The 18,575-nt window shown below is 39.3% G+C and overlaps 1 long non-coding RNA gene across 1 annotated transcript; it reads right to left on the bottom strand.

Annotated features, from left to right (window-relative positions):
- Positions 1-43: 43 nt before the first annotated feature.
- Positions 44-17,741, bottom strand: LOC135081771 (uncharacterized). Its single transcript, XR_010259259.1, has 3 exons — positions 17,435-17,741; positions 645-744; positions 44-132 (listed from the first exon to the last, which is right to left on the bottom strand). It is a non-coding gene; the product is annotated as an uncharacterized LOC135081771 (long non-coding RNA).
- Positions 17,742-18,575: the final 834 nt, after the last annotated feature.

The raw sequence follows: 18,575 nt of genomic DNA, 5'->3' as shown, positions 1-18,575 counted from the left end.
CGGCGGTCGGGCGCGGCGCGGCCGAGGCACGCCGCGAGCGCCTCCTCGGAGCAGCAGCGGCACGGGCAGGCGCGCGGCGGCGGCGCGCGGCGCACGGCGTAGCGCACCGCGCCCAGCGTCACGTACGGGGACCTGCGGAGGCGGCGAGTGAGCGCGCGTCCGCCGCGGAGCGAGGCGGCGAGTGCGCCCGATATAGCGCGGGCGCATCCCCCTCCCCGCGGCGGCCGCCCCGTGCCGGCCGAGCGCGAGCCGAGCGTGCTGGCGAGCGTTCGCCGGCGCGCGCTCGCAAGGGCGGCAGGTGGTAGACAGCCAGACGGAAGACGCGTCGGTATAAATAGACGCACGTTGGCGAGCTAGCGACGCGACCTCGTAGAATACGAGAGTTGTTTACGATATTTCGGTTACTTAGTCGCCAATGATGCGTTCCGACGCATTTTTTCTGAACTGTACAGAAATATTGTTCAAGGACAAAATTAATATACTTATTTGCCTTCTTTCAAAAATGTATGATTCAATAGTAATCACTACTAAACGTAACAATTAAAATGTGAAGTAAAAAGTGCATTATAAAAATATTGAGGAATGTATTTGGGTAACCAGCACTAGGCGTGTGCAGCGTACGTCGTCATCGTCAAGGAGCGCACCTGTTGTTGTCGCGGCGCAGGCGCGCGGGCGGCGGCGAGCGCGCGCGCGCGTCGGACGCCATCGCGCTACGTCACGCCGCGCATGCTGCGCCGGCGCCACCTGAAACAAGCGCAATCATATATCAATAATAAACAAATGCAGTTATCGTAGATAAACTCAATTGTGATTGGAGAAGGAATGCAATTTGGAGTGGATTTAAGTGACAACTTAGAAATAATGTTGGCACACACAATACAAATAACTAAAATGCATTCTTATAATACTTTGTGTCTTTATTGGTGTACCCAGTAAATAAATAAATCAATAAAAACGTTTATTAAATAAATAATCCAAGAATCTTCAGATCTTACATTTCGTACGAGACATCTTCTATTTACAAGCTCAAAATACCAACACATTATAGAGTTCACATTATAACGACCCTGGAGATATAGAACATCTAATGCCATCTATCGTAGTTTTCAGGCACTAACGCGCGAAATGAACATCCGCTATACGACTGGGCGGGAAAAACCTCCGGGCGGGCGGTTCGCATAACATTTGATGTGTTTGTTGAAATATAGATGTCGTGTTCGCGCAATAAGTCACATTTCTAATGGAATTCAAAGTCTATTCTGGAGGCCTTTTATCTTTTGAATAATGGCCTATTATGAATGGTATTCTATTCTCGTTTTGCCAGGCCGTTAATTTGTCACGTTTCACTCTAGAATTATTGTTTTAGCTCATAAATTATTCACAAGCGTTGATCACGAAATACTGAAAAATTACTCCCTTGACTGACACTAATACTTTAATCACGGTAACTTTAGTTAAACAAATAAATTGTCACCTAATTTACTATTTCTGATGAAATTCAACAGAGACAAAATTGTTGACGGAAAAAATACAGTTAGTAAGACAAGCTGTGAAGAAAATAGAACTTAAGACAACAAAATCAACACGTAAAATAATCAGCTTGATTATTTCCACCACATTAATTGATGTTGAAAATCTGGAAGAGTTTCATATAAGATAACCAATACTTTGAGGTGCAGTTAGAGCGTAATAAATGATGAAGCTTGCGGATATAAATTACGTCCGCGTGAAATATGCGCGTGCGCCGGCAGATTAACTGTGCGCGGCGTTTAGGCGGATATCGATTACTCACTCGGACGCACTCGATGGCACCATTACCTGGGAAACATAACATAATGCCCATGTCGCGGTCTTCCTGGCATCTCTGTATGCGCCAAGAAATAGCTCTTCGAAAGACGATTTATTAATAAGAACGATACATACCGACTCTACTCTTAATGCAACTCCAAGAGCTTTGCTCGTTTTTTATTTATTTATTAATGAAAACCAAATTTGACTGTAAGTACCTATGAATGACAAAGTAAAGGAACTTGCCAATCCACGCAGAAACGCAGCGGCCTTGCGCGGCTGCAGCGCGGCCACTTGACACCGCTGTTGCTGGGCGCTCACTAACAAGCCTGTTGTTTGCGTGGCTCACAATCACAACAAACTCATTGTACCAATGAAAAGACAATGCTTTATTTGCAGTGATTGAATTTGTGCTACTAGGTATAGGTAACATAACAATATAGTCATCCTTATCATAACAAATACTGCCATGCCACATATTTTGACTGAGGTTTGGAGTTAGAAGTGAGTCTACATTAGACTTGACTCTACTTGTTCACAATGCGCGCCACACGACATTTCTTGGCAACATTTTACATGAAAATGTTTTTAGTCCACAAAGTAATATTGTAAGATTATGCACATCTTCTTGCACATATAATTTTATTTATATTTGATACAAAATTTTGTAAGGAAAATTGAAAGAAGCACAATACAAAAAGTCCCAAAAAGTAACAAAGTGCAATTTATTATGAATCTTGCATCATTCACGCCGTTACAGAAGTAAAGAGAAGTAAATAAACACCATCAACGTGAAGTCCGACTACCTTAAACAAAGCCCGCTCTAGTTTCGTTAAGATTTACTCGAATTTAAGTTTATTTTGGTTTGTAATTACTGGTGTGAAACTAAACTCACCGTGACTCGAGTCGATGATCTAATCTACAGGATTGAAATAAGGTGTGAATTTGATTAACAAAATGACGTGTGGCTAAAGCCGAGTTCAGAAAAAGACGCGCATAGTCTCCGCCCACCGATCCGCGTGTCTTAGCACTCACCGTCACTTAACCGTTAATAGTGGTAAGTTAACTATAGGTAACTTTAGTTTCAATTAACAATCTGATACATAAATTGAAGTCCGCTCTAGCAAACATTTTCAGGCTAGAGCTTTCTGGATTAATGAATTTAATACTATGTATTTGTTTAAGTAATTTATAATACGAGTAATAATCTGTTACAAAGAAATTTTGCTTCTAGATTCACTTACCAGACTTCTTATATATGTACATACAGAATATACAAACTTATGAAAATTCACTATGACTAAAACTTACATAATAATAATAATATGTACTTAATAAATAAATAAATAAATAAATAAAGTTATATCTAAATAACGTAACGACATTACGAAGTTTTTATACATAAATCATCGCTCTCCATTTTTATCTACTGCAAGAAGTATTAACGAAAATAGTTCTGTACATTCATCGATGCTCAAAAAAGACTTGGTAATCCGGCTGTATCCCGCTCTGGATTTACTTGCTATTTGGATGCTAACACATGTTAACGTGCTCGTTAACAGATTTTTTTTACATCTGATGATGATTCTCATTGTAAATAAACAAACAAGTTAAAAACACACTACAAATTTTTGTGAACAATTTTCTTTTTACCATGGATTTCCATGATTATTATTTTGAAAATTGACCAAAGACATACTCGTACCACTAAAATAAATGTCCTTTAAAAGACTCTGTATAGTTATTATTGATTCAAACGGTATAATGTATGCCGTACTTGCGGGCTACTTTAGCCCACTACGGCAACTTTGACTCGATAAAAAATATTGGAATTGAGCAAACTATCTTTATCTTTTAACCAAACTGAAAATAAATAGGCATCAACGCTACCTAACTTTTATTTCGTCGCCTTTCAAGTTGCCGACATTGATTGCTATGAAGATGTGGGATTTTTTTTTATTCTGGGCCAAAGTTGCCCTCCAGGGCTACAGCCGCAAGTACGGCGCTTATTCCCTGTTTCAGTAGTTCTTTTCAAAAAGTGATAACTATACAAGATTGCTAACTGTTATAACGCCGGCTATAAGTAGGCATTCACACGTCACGTTTTGTCTCCCTAAACGCACCGCCTTTGTCCCAATCAGTCTCGCGCACCACATATTGGCGAGTCTCCGTGGTGGCGCGAAGCCAGTTCACTCTGGTTTATAATTTTTTTGCTCTTTTTTATTTTCGCGGTGTCACTTGTCCACATTCATCATCGTAACGCTTTACTTCATATTTTTATTATAAAAAACTAGCTTTCAGCCCGCGACTTCGCGTGGAATTTTGTCTGTCACAGAAAAACTTTATCGCGCGCGTCCCTGTTTCAAAAACCGGGATAAAAACTATCCTATGTTCTTTCCCGGGACTCAAACTATCTCTATGCCAAATTTCATCAAAATCGGTTGCGAGGTTTAAGCGGGAAAGCGTAACAGACAGACAGACAGACAGAGTTACTTTCGCATTTATAATATTAGTTGGGATATAGTTGGGATTAGTTGGGATTGGGATTGGGATAACAGGTAAGTTTTTTTTTTTTTTTTTTTTTTTTCACCTAAAGTATTATTGGTTGTGAATGACTTTCAGTTATTATACATAATACTTGCTCTCTGAAAAGCTCTTAATATTATGTATCCATGAGCTTTTAAAGCCAAGCAACTAAAGGCATTTCGGGGACTAACTGAAGTTAATAAGTCGGCTGCAATACGTTTCTTCTAGTGTTATTCAATAGAATAGGTATTGTAAATTGTTTCGATTATTAAGTTGCCTTGCGATGGTGATGTAGGTACTCATTGTCGACATTTTTAACAAGATATCCTATAAATATGCTGCGTGGGCCCGGCTCTGCTCGCTCGAAGCTGCAAAAAATATGCCGCGAATTTAGTTGTTACTGATTTATGCGGACGATGGAGTCGTGGGATTGTATTATTGGTGACATACATTCACATATAACCTGTATAAATCAAAGAACCACACTCAAAAACTGAGCTTTCGAAACTATTAGCAGGTTTATGCAATACAGAATCTACGAGTACAATGGCAGCTAGTAAGTAACTCGATTAACTGACGCCATGAACTAGTATTACAAAAGTTGACTTTTAATATTTTCACAAAATTATTCAAAGTCTTAATTTGATGGCCGTGTTATTATTAGAGGTGTAAATGTGCAGCAGCCAGCGCAGACACTTCCAGCTGCAAGCATCTCAATCAAGCAGTTAACGCGCTGCCAATAAACTCGATGCGCTGTATTTGTCCACGATCGCACTAATAATAGAGCGAATATTCCCCGCTCGGTATCTGCGGCTGTATAAACAAACATATTTTTGTAACCCACATTCCCCGCTACATATCCGCAATAAAATAATTTTATCAGGTCAGTTGCACTTTTTGATTCTGCGAGATTTTGTTTCGATTAGTTAGAGCCAAATGTTTTTCTTCCCATTTACAAAAATTGGCAGTTTATTTAAGGTAAAATAACGTTTTTAATTATTTATTCTGTTCTGTTCTTTGCGACATGTTTTATCAACAATAACATTTTGATGACACATACATTTATGTTCACAATACAATCTAAACACTTACCTACTTAAAAGGTATGCAAAATAAAAGTAATAGGTTTGTGTTTTATGAATAGTGTTCAATGAAGAGCAGCGATTGATATAATCTGCTGACACATTGGCGCGCGGCCAGGTGCGGACAAATGGTGATGGACGGTGGAGACCCACCTTGCTCTATTTGCGAACTCCCGAAATTGACAACATTTGTCTAGTTTCACCAACTTCATAAGTGGATGATAAAGATTTGTAAACATTATTATTATACCTAATAGTCTGTAATGTCATTAGGCGCTCCCAACGCTACCGGTCGGTTTATTTAACAACGCGCGAAACGAAATGTGGGATTATTAATCTTATACAAGTTTACTAGGATACAATACATTACGAGCTAAACATTTGCATAAAGTGCTTTTATCTTAATCGGTTTACATTTTAACACTAATAGACAAATAGGTGTAAGATTTGTTTTTTTACTACATTCAATTTGTTTTTCCCACAGTTGCCATAACTTAAAATAGCAATGACGTCACTCCCCGATTGATTCGACATCGTCTTTGACCTCAGCCTGTAAGAGAGCTCGATTTATTGGTAAAATGTGTGTACAGTGATTTATAACTCGAAAAGCACTTCATATAATTTGTTTATATTTTATGTATCACACAATGTCGTAGTATAGGTACCACAAAAATACAGATTTAATGATTTTGAGTTTTAGATAACATCTCTGGTTATTAACAGTCTCATAGGTCTTAATCAAAACATAATTTAATAGTAATATTGAAACTCTACATACTCTAGAATTCGATTCTCCCATTTAGAAAGTACATAAATAAATAAATAAATAAATAAATCTTTGGACAATTTCACACAGCGCCAGCTAGCCCCAAAGTAAGCAACTTAATGCTTGTGTTATGGGTGCTAGCTTAACGGATATACTACTTATATACTTTTTTTTTAATACATAAATATTATACATAGTCACACCCAGACCCGTCACAGAAATTAAAATTCATCATTTCAATATCTGCCCGGCCGGGAATCGAACCCGGGACCTCTCGGCATAGTAGTCCGTTCTGAACCACTACACCAAACGGCCGACTAAGGTAGTAGTAAAGTGATAAAATAATAGCTCTACTCTACTAAGATTATTCATTATGAGATAAAGCCACTGCATGCTGATGGACGTTTTGGGTAAAACTGTTAGTACTCAGTAATAAATAAATGGGGTGACGAACATCCTAGTGAACTCTCAACATAAAGATAATCTAATACCGTTGACGAGGCGATAAAGTTTGCAACTTTTAAAGCCGAAGCAAAGTTCTAGTAACTCCATCCACAAGAAAAATAACTATTCTTTTCACATCCCCTGCGAGGCAGATCAAGACTGCTAAAGAAATGTTGTTTCGTCACTCTACGTTACTCGACTCCTTTCTAACTCGGGTAGTGAAACAATCAGAAACGCACGTCTAAGTTTGTCTAGTTACATTACGAGGGTAGTCGAACCTTAACTTCGAAGTCCTCCTAGGTTCTTCTGATTAAAGTCCATTGACAGTTTAACTTTCCCCCGGGACAAACTTGACTTGGTTGGGTTTTATTGGCGGTCAAGCTGTAGATCCTGGCTACACAAGAGTTGGTGGTGGGAATAGTCCCGTAGCTACATTACGACTCCTGGTTTGGTCTCGTCTAGGTGTTACTGATCTATCAGCTAGCTGTAACCGCAGCCGTATTGACTCTACGTGTCGCAAGTCGCAGCCGCCGGCGACCGGTCTGTCCACAGTTCTATTATGACTTCAATAGATCATCGCGATTCTCTAATTCGACCGACAGAATTATTTAAATCGTTCATTTCGCACCCATTTATCATGCGAATGTTGTCATTATGTGGCACAACATCTTGATTATTAATGCAAATGATATCTGGGAGGTCTAATATTGATTTAAATATCCTATATTGTTTCGGTATCCGGCACCGTTTCGAGCTGCAAATTATGATTTATTGCTTGTTCGATCAAAATTTCTTCGTATTTCTCTATAACGGTATCCTCTATAAACACTCTTAACTGTACTACATAATTCGCGTTTTGATGCTTTCGAAGTGTAACCGTGATATTATTATATTATTTACTTAGAATTACGATAATATGTAAAACGACCTGCTGAGTTAGGAAACTCTAACAGTTACCTAAAGTTTTCGCAAAGTAAACAGGAAAGCTGTTGTCTATTAGGTACAAACTGAAGATTTAAGTTTTAATATATCGTAAATTATTATAATTTATGTTATAAACCACCCAACAGCTTATTTATTTTAAAGGCTTGAGACATTAATGAATCTGACATAACACTACAATTTGATAAAATACCTATGTATATTATAATTAAAAGATTAAAGATTTAAACACGATATAATAATTAAAGATATCACGTATCATTAACAAAATTCAATTTGGCTCATGAATAAATTAGTATAATTGGTATAAATAAATATTTCTATCGCGTCTGCCCTTATCTGCGAGGCATCGGATCCGTCGAAAACGGTCGTAAATCAATTTCATTCGAAATTCGCCGTCGCCGGGAGCTGCGCGCGCGCACTTTACAGTTACGAGAGCGTTCACTGAAGTGGCTCATTTTTAAATACCTATAGGTAATTAAGGACAGTATTGTTGAGAGATAAAATAAAACCTCACGACAAAACAAAGTTACAACAATCGTTGTTGTTTTGTAGTATTTATGTTAAACATTGCAGTAGAACTGACGGCCGATAGGGCAGCAAGGTTCTTGAGTGGAGGCTACGTACCGGAAAGCGCAGCGTAGGACGACCTCATAAAGGTAGCGGGAAGGCGCTGGATGCAAGCCGCCACCAACCGGCCATTGTGGAAATCATTGGGGGAGGCCTATGTTCAGCAGTGGACCTCCTATGGCTGAAATGATCATGATGATGTTAAACATTTACTCGTAACAAATCTCGAACAGTGGTGGTCGGAGTATCTTGTTGTGAGCAAAGTTCGTGTGATGATCTCCAACGAGAGTACGAGTAATAATTTATGTTTATAGCACTGTCTGGTACCCATAGTGCAAGCTTAAGCAAAGCTTGATAGTACAAAAGCTCTGCTTCTCTGCTACTTGGTAGAGTGATGTAATTGTATTTACCCCAGATTGAGAGTACATAAACATTTGAGGAAAAGCCCAATTCTGATCGTTACTTGTTTATTCAGTGTTTTATCAGCTTCAATTTTGGAGGTAACAATCACATATCGCGCCGAGTGATCTGCGCCGGAGAGGCGCGCGCAGCCTCGAGTTAACGAACCCGCGGCTTGACCTTTCGATTCATTGTTAAAGCCGAATGAAGTACCACCGCCTCCCTCGCGGCTCGCACACACACGCGCAAGCACTCGACGTGGAATATTATTGTTGTATGACACATTGATAGAGTACATACCTACAGGCACAAATCAAGCGAGTACCAGATAAACCGTAATCGGCAGTGGTCGTAGTACACAACTCTACCATAAAATATTATAGAGCCCCTACATTTATACATAGAAACATACATGTATAAAAGTTTTTAGTGACCTAGGGACTGCATTTCTCTTAAGACTAGGTATATGGAAATTGATGTGTGATTGAAGCAATAAAATTGCTAATTCGTTAATTTATTGCAAATGATTGTAATCGGATCAGAGATAAGCCTTCCCGGTACAATTTAGAAAATCTTATCCTATAGTTCCAATATCGATCTAGAGCTTTACCGCAGGAAACAAAGCGGCTAATCTGTCGAACGAGGCCATAAATCATATATTTATTGATCGATAGCTAATCTCTTGTCCCGCTCGGACACTGTCGTTAGTCGAGCTTAATGTATGAATGCGAATCTATCAGCGGACACGAGTCGCCGTGTAAACGTATGCTAATACGCCGCTACAAATGCTAATGGCATTATTAGAAACCACTAATGGAATAATAAAACAATATTTCTTTCAACAAAAAAGTTTGGTCCTGTATGCCGCGGGCTGGGCGGCGAAACCAATAAGGTTTATGTGGTATGGTCTAAGGATAATAGGAACTGTGCACGAACCTTAACAACAATATTGTTATACTTTGATGTAATGTTGTTACAATTAAATATGAACCCCGTCGCAGTCCTACATATGTATACCTAATTTATGTATTAAGTATGTACTGTTTTGCTGGGAAAGTCTGCAGCTTTGCATTAATTGCTTCATGCGGCCCTGTCGTCGGCTCCGACCTTTTAATTTAACCGGAAATAGGTTTATGGTAATTTCACACAAAAAGCCCCGCGGTTATTATGACATGTTTTTAACACGCTTTTGTAGAAGATAATAACATGATTAATGTTATATGTTTAATATAATGTTTTAGCAAAGTAAATTATCGCCGGATAGCGGCTACCGTCAAATAGCAATATTTCATGTAATGGATTCCCATTAACCTTTTATGTAAAACACGCGGCGGCGCTTGATTAATGCCGCGTCCGCCGCGATGACGAGAGCTCATCGCCGCCACAGCCACAGCGCACAGAGCGCTCGACGGCCGCACATCCACACTGAGTCAATGTTTGACAGAATATCCGAAATTAAATGTTGTTACCCAATGACTGGATCACAGCGGTTGGCATTTTAACACGACATACTTTGCTAGCAAAAAAATGTTGTCGACAGGTTAGCAGCGCCCAGCATCCGGCACGCTGTGATAGACATCCGCGACTGAGCGACACGTCCGTCCGTAGTTTATTGTCCGATTCTTTCTTTGGTGTGCGTTAGCGGACAAAATATTTGCAATAAATCTGCCGTATATGCCTTTCCATTGATGACTGTGCGTGGGCTCGACTGTTTGGTCAACTCTGACTGTCAAGGAGGCCGAGGCTCCGTTTTGACGCATATTATCTCTATTTGGACACATTTATTTATGGTCTTTTTTGCTAGCGAACGTTTTTATGTGTGATTTGAAAGTTCGCACCCAAATGTAACGGGCAGATTTAGGTTCCTACCATAAATTACTCGCTAATCAGCCAATTCTGCGTGAAGGATGTTATTAACCGCGATTGATGAACTCATTATGGCGAATGATCGGGCCACAATAAATGCCTTGGGTTCGTTAGAGCGCCACAAAACAGGCTCCGGCTCACAAACAGCGCGAGTGCCGCCGGCTGCTGCTGTAGAGCAGCGCACTAGAGGACGAGGGGCTCAAGTTTCGCAACTGCCTAGTTATCACAATACACAAATAGTCATTAATTAAGCTGGTAGGAAGGGATATGGCTCTATGCGTTAGGTTAGAAAAAAAACATTTTGATGCTGATTAATTATTGACTGGCGTATGGTAGAGAGTATGTAGGGGGTGTGCCTAGGCATGTTTATTCATGGAAGTATTTTCTTTGAACAAATCTGCGAAAATAGGACAAACTGCGGTGAATAGACAAAAATGATAAAGCAGGCGCCTGCGCATTTCTATAGAAGTTACTTTTTATGAGGGGAATTCATGACTTCCCAATAAAATGCCAACAGTCGGTTTACCGAGCATTAAACATTTTAAAACCAATAAACACGAATTTAGCGGACTCAAACACAATAAAATCCAACGGTAAGTATTTTACTGAGTCAACATTGAGAATCCATTACAAATATACCTACGTCACTAACTCATTTGCAGAGGTCTAATTTCATTTCGTCATTTTATTTATCCACTAATGTATTTTCAAAGTAATTGAACCGTTCACAGCACATCTCAGACTTCAAAGAATAATTTAGTATATTTATCTGACTAAAAAAAGGAGGAAGTTCTCATTTCGTTGTAATCTTTTATTCTATGTATGTTCCTCGTACTCGAAAACTATTTATAAATTGATTATTTTCCTGTATTTTTGCCCCCTGCAAACATGAATGATTTGCTTTTTCTGAATATATTGCATTTTCACATAGTCGCATTATTGGTCTTTACAGTTTTTACGGCGATATCTTCGGAAGTTGTCCCCCAATTCTTGTGACTCCCTGTTTGTCTGAAAGACGAAAATATCCAGGTACTTTCAGTACCTACATGCTCTAGTCACCATTAAAATATCAAAGTTACTTTGATGTTCTTTATACTTACGATTACTTAGATTGTTTCACCTTACATTTATTTATTTATTTATTTATTATTAGGCATACACAACAACATAAAAAACATTATTTGCATTAATATCAAATCAAATATTTTTATTGCAAAATGTAGGTACATACAGGTCATTCAATAAAATATTGTTCAGCTACATCATACCATACTTATCGGCATGCAACAGAATCAATTTTTCGTGATTCAAGAGATTAAGAAATTAAACAAATAAATTAATGTCACAATATTGCTAATATTCCATTTGTAGAGTTATAACTATGTATGCTCACAAGGAGTGCCACAAATCACGATCTCCCGTTACTGCCAGTTAACTTCTTACGGTCGGTCCATAGAGCAAGTAACTAATGACATAATTATTTATATTTTGTTTGTATTATTGTAACTTACTAGTAATCTGTGGTATTCTTTAAAATTCCTGGTCAAGTTTTCTATTAACGTACAGATTGTATGTACCTATTCATCTTCATATGCCACCAAGGGATACAACACGAGACATCATGTGCGGGAATGCGGCTGCGGCTGCGGCGCGTGCCAGCGGCGTGTCGCTGCGACGAGCCGTCGTGCCGCGTCGAGAGCGACGCAAGCGCATTCTCAGCGCGACATCGCTCGTGCGCGCCACTCGGATACCAAAACAAATGGTGCCCATTAATTTACTGATTACTACCTCCGTTCTTGCCAAGTCTTATGGTGGCAAAACATTCAGAATATTGTTTGTTTTTACTGCAAAAATCTGTCAAAAATGGTTTTAACTAAGGGCATCATAACAATATACATTTACATACTTTTGGCTACTCCTATTTTAAGGGATAGAGATCGCTTTGCTACGTTTGTAAGTGAAGCATTTAATAAGAACGAAACTCTATAGTAAATGCAGCTTCACATTCACAGCGGCAGTGTTCTGCTCGATTCTGCTATTCATTTGAGCGTTTTATCTCAAATACAAATAAGTAAAAGTTTCCATTATGCTTGCTTAGTTATAATCAAAACTGCTAGACATTATACAAATCAACCATCTAGTCGTGTAGCGAGCGTGGTTTACACCACAAATAAAGTAAAAGGGACTGTGACTGCTGAACTGTTTTGCAAACCGATTTCCTTGTTTCAGTGACGCAATAACATGGAGATTCAAAACAAGAACGCTCTATCATTGATATTCGTTCTTGCCTTCGGTTTACACGCTGCACCAACGCAGGCACATAATATTATTATCTGTGCACGCGTGCACTTATCTTTTGTCAACAGCTGAACATACTCGTACATTTTGTAGGCACAGTAGGATTACTTGCAACACGCGATTTACATTTCAGCAGCACGCTAAGAAACTCTCTTCGTTTTGGCTTGCTCTAGCTATGTTGGTGTTCTCATAACTTGCATGTTCAATTATCTGATAGACCATGGGCATTAGAGGACACGTACATCTACCACCCTGTCGCATAAACAAACAGTGTGTACAGAGTATACAGAGATACTGGTTTTCAGCAGGTGACCTTTGGGGCACTAAGATGCGGTACACTAACAATAAAGTAAACAATACAATAACAAAAACAAATTACACTAAGTTAGACTTTATTCTCAATACCTTTAAAGAAATATCTTCAAATAAGGGGGTACAGAAACAATTTTAAGAGAAATCCTGATTTTTGTACTCACGTTGTCATAAAAATCAAATTAAAAAGTTTCTCATTTTGGTAATAATTGAACTGTTGTTATAACTGGCTATCGTTATAGTAACTTTGAAGGGTATGTAATTATGTAGTTATTGGGTTTTGTTATTGATAAACGCGTAGAGTCATTCCAGTGCTCGTTGTTTACAGTTATTGCGAATCCTTCACGAAACAAAGGCGAATCTTCAGCGGTGAGTTATCTGATTAGCTCGCAATGTCATTGTTTCGCTATCGCGAGCAAACAGCCGAGCGGGCTGCGGTGAGCTCACGCTCACGCGCCGCATTCCTGCAGTCGGGACCAGCTGTGCTGTGGAGCCTGTGGAGCTCCTTCTCTCTTGCCACTCTGATAGACAAAACGCCTTTTAGGTATTGCTGACTAAAGCTTCTTTCAAATTAATTTTAATGATGCATTAGTTAACTATCGAGTATTGAACGACAGATCACATCTCTCTCACTCGAATATCAAACTAGCAACTGCCAATTAAAGAATTTCCTTTCATATTTATAAATTATAAGATTTAACATCACTTTCAAGTAAATCTACGAGTATCCTAAGATGTCAACATAGCGTTTAGACCTTTCCAATAGTATTTTCTATAATATAAAATCTGCTTTCCTTTTCTAATAATGCAAAATAAAAATTCCACATTACAAACACCATGTACTATTGAGTTTAATGGAGGTGAACAGTTGATTACATGCCTAAAATCGTATATTAAAAAATATACAATTTAACTCCACAGGCACCTGGACGTTAATATATTTGACACTAAATTGACATCGTAATTGCTATTAATATTCATGATAGTCACGCGTTCTTTATGGGGAAACCTCGAGACGAGACGATGCGCTCGCGCCGTTTATGGACGTGCGAAATTCTGCAAATTCCTCACAAACACCGATCTAAAGTAAATGTTGACCGAGTGCGAAACGATCATCTTGTGTGCTTAACTGGACGTGGGCGCACGTCACGAACAACTAAAGAATTTTGAAAAAAGGAGAGCCAAATAGGTACTTCTCATTTGAAAGATATCATTGAAAATAATGTAATGTTTGTAACAGAAAAACTAGCAATCCCAACTATAATATTATAAATGCGAAAGTAACTCTGTCTGTCTGTCTGTCTGTCTGTCTGTCTGTCTGTCTGTCTGTCTGTCTGTTACGCTTTCCCGCTTAAACCTCGCAACCGATTTTGATGAAATTTGGCATAGATATAGTTTGAGTCCCGGGAAAGAACATAGGATAGTTTTTATCCCGGTTTTTGAAACAGGGACGCGCGCGATAAAGTTTTTCTGTGACAGACAAAATTCCACGCGGGCGAAGCCGCGGGCGGAAAGCTAGTATATAATATTATAAATGCGAAAGTAACTCTGTCTGTCTGTCTGTCTGTTACGCTTTCCCGCTTAAACCTCGCAACCGATTTTGATGAAATTTGGCATAGAGATAGTTTGAGTCCCGGGAAAGAACATAGGATAGTTTTTATCCCGGTTTTTGAAACAGGGACGCGCGCGATAAAGTTTTTCTGTGACAGACAAAATTCCACGCGGGCGAAGCCGCGGGCGGAAAGCTAGTTAATTAATATTAATGAGCAATATTAGGACATTACACGTTATTATTAATAAAATGAATACTACAAGTTGTTTGTTGCAGGATACAATCAAGTGAACAAAAAGATCAATATTTTTTTACACCTCTATCAATATGCAAGATCATTATCTTAAATACTTGTAATAGGTTATAATTTATTCTGTATACAGTCAGCAAAAAAGTAGTCTCGTTTCACGTCAGGTCAGAACCGGCGCGGGGTGGGGCCGGCGGGAGGGGGGCTCGCAACTAATGAGAGTTTTTTACACGCGTACTTGTCTGACGTGTAAACTTTACACTCATCTGCATAATTGATATTCTAACACGTAGACATAACAATGCAGAGAGTGGCATTGAACATTTACAAACAAACTTACAATTTAGGTGCCATTTAGAAATAGAGACACGGTACAATGATATTTCAAGTAGGCATTGTTTATAATTTCTTATCTATTGTGTGACACCTCATCAAAGTTACTTACTGAGATCTATTCTTCCTTTGACTGTATCAATTTTGTCTCGAGCATTGTTATAGTCATTCAATAATTAACTTATTTGATTAATCAGCTTGCAGCAGCTGTAATCATATCATACAGTGTCGTATATCGTCGTGTAACAGACACTCCCGTAACTTGAAGTTAGGTTACGGGTATCTTATCTATCCACTATCTTATCTTAATTTTATATTATGATCGCGACTGTAATCGACTCGCTGCTGTGGACAAATAAACGAAAACTGCAAAAAACGTTACGTCAACTCGTTGATAGCCAAAACATGTTTGTTTTACAAAGATTTTCTGAAGTTCTTCAAGCTTTTTGACTCAAATAGAATTTAGTTCAAGACTATGAACAATCTGCAAGGAAAATTAGTTAGAATGATCTGCTTAGTATTATTGCCAACGCAATGAAGCAGATGTTAGTCGTTGCCCAGCTCTAGCGGAGGCGTGTGTCTATGCCCCAGCTCACTTGCATGTGTTTATTGGAGCTGCTGTCAATATACGATTATTGGTGGTAATTATTTTGACAGGCTCGGCCGCTCCCTGCCGCGGCACTCCCTGCCCTCTCCAGCTGATCGCGCCTCGACGTGTGGAAAGCAGCAGCATATTAACTGCAATTTACATTCAGTTCGAGACATTTACAGAACAGCTAAATTAGTTTACAAAATCAATTTCATCAGTTCAGATGCAGGTAGAAATCTAGATTTTCTAATCCAACTTGTAAACCCAATCCTAATATTTTGATGGGTATATTGTCGTAGAGTCCAAGCGTAGAGTATAATTAAGTTGGTCAGGTCAGGTAGAGGCCATTTTATTATATGGGATAAGTAACTACGAGTATAAAAGGTCCTATGTGTACTAAAGACGATATAAGTCGTGTATTTAGCAATGAAGCGGTTAGCAAATGTCGCGCACCCTCGAGTTCGAGGCGTTTGCAACTTCTTTTTCCGCAAGCCAGAGTTTGTACGAGTACATAATGACACAAAGGATGAACAAACAAGCTTTGAAAGCTCACCATTAATCATTTTTTTGCTACATTCGATTTCAAAGTTTGTCACTGTAATTTATAAACCTCCCAATCAGGGTCCGTTTTTGTGTCTCGCGGTGATTAATGACGTAATAATAAAGCTCGTAAATAGATCACGCAATCCGTTTGATTGGTGGCCGGTTCAGGTTTGCGCGGTGTCGGGTTGCACTCGGTCTGCGCTCTCGCTGCACGTGCGACCTCACTTCTTGTGACGATCCAATACTTTTAAAGGGCTCCTCTATAATATCTTCGTTCCTCATCCCATACATTTCAGAAAAGTCCAGTTATTAATTCAGTATCTGTAAATAACATATTATATCTTACTGTCAGTCATTTGTATCTCAATACTTTGCAATAAGTACTTAATTGACATTTAACTTGAGATTTGATTTCAAATGAAGTAATTGACACTTACCGTATGGATATGGATAGGCAGAGGCAGGCATAAACATTAACGATATCCTATGGATTTGATGTCAGACTTGTGGGCGATAAACCTATTAAATGAATGTTGTCGATTTATGTAAGAGTTCGTATTTATTTATTGAAGTAATAAAAGTTCCAATGTTGTTGTGATTGTGCTAACTGGTTAGCTCCTAACTAAGCTAAGCTTACCATGGTGACTAGATAAAGTATAAACATACATAAATGACATAATACGAGTAAATAAATAAAAGACTACAAATGCTCGTAGCTATCACTCTCTCTCATTTTTGTTCCTATCGGGATTCGAACCCACAATTTTAGCCGCTTTTGTCTTATAAGCGATGTATTATCATTTATCATACCAGATGAGTCTTTTGTCAATAGCACATCCATACCTATTCAGGCAATAACTATGTGGTGAATAAATAAATAAAATGTGATAAACACCTACTTATCTACCTTCATCATGCTTGCTATGTTTGAAAATGGCATCGCAAATGACTGCTACAAAGTAAATAAATAAGACAAGCATATATTTGCATTGTGTAAGCAAGTACAGTTAACGAGAACGTGACTTTATAACTTCCACTTTTGCAGCTCTCTCCGATACTTACCTCGGGACCGCATGCGCAGCAACGTACACCTACAGCCGCGCACCACATCCACGCACGAGCGCTCTACTTCGGCACCAACAACAATACAGAAAGTGTTCCTCGTGGGTCCACTTACCAGTTTCTCGGATCAAGATAACTCGACAATGAACTTGAGTCGCCGAACCGATCGGGGCCGGCACTCGCGCCCGGCAACACCACAGGACTCGGATGCAAAAGTTGCAATGCAAAAAAACACACAGATCGCGACGCCGCGGCCTGCTACGGCGCGACCATCACACAAACGCGGCTCGAATCACAACCACGCCACTTTCGGCCGATCGAAAACACGATAAAAGCAGTTCTTATAAGATGTTGTATCAGAAAAAAAGGATTCGTTCGTGCGGAGCGCGCGGCGAGAGTCGAGGACGCGCGCGCGGGCGCAGGCCGGCCCGAAACTGATCCGACCGGTGCGCGCGCGCCCCCCGCCCCGCCGGCCGGGCCGCGGCCGCCGCTCCTGGCTCCAGCGGGGAACATTACATGGTAATCATACACAAATTCGAATTCACTACATACCTACCTACCCTATAAAATAATTAGCAGAAACTTTCATATAAAATGTTTTGTTGCCTTCATTGATTTATAATATTTTTATACCTGACCAAATCACCCCAGATTGCACTAAACTACAATAAAAATGCAATCCAACACTAACTTACTAAGGCTGAGTAGCACTACCTAGCTTTGACTGTAACTATAATGATATCCGGTGCTTTTTGTATGGAGTTTGATATATTTTTGACGTTTGTTCATGTTAAAGTGAGATGGTGCAGTGCAACAAAGCCTTAGTCTAATTAATGAAAACCAGTATGTGTATACCATACTTCATAATAACATAACAACGATACCAGGTATTTTACTATCCCTAGTCGATTGTACAGATCGAAAAAATTATGTACCAATTTCTGTTAAACAGAACACTTGAAGGGGTTTAATGTTGTACAAGATTGTGCAGATCCTAGTACCCAAACAGTAAAGAAGCGTTCATGTCAGTGCGGAAGACTCGAACGGATAATAGGTCGGGTAAATAAATAGTTGATTGCGGCGCAAAGTTTACAACAAAAGTATTTACGAGCGCGGGCGCAGCGGAGGAGCCGCGGCCTCATTCCGAGGGTGATAATTATATTGGAGCGTTCTTTCTGAAGCAATGGGCACAACCACAAACTAATAGACTCTACATCGTCGTTGACGAGTGAAAACCAAAAACACTTTTTTGTGTA

The sequence above is a fragment of the Ostrinia nubilalis genome, chromosome 20 (assembly GCF_963855985.1).
Source record: "Ostrinia nubilalis chromosome 20, ilOstNubi1.1, whole genome shotgun sequence".
Lineage (NCBI taxonomy): Eukaryota > Metazoa > Arthropoda > Insecta > Lepidoptera > Crambidae > Ostrinia > Ostrinia nubilalis.
This window is presented reverse-complemented; position numbering and strand designations above follow the sequence as displayed.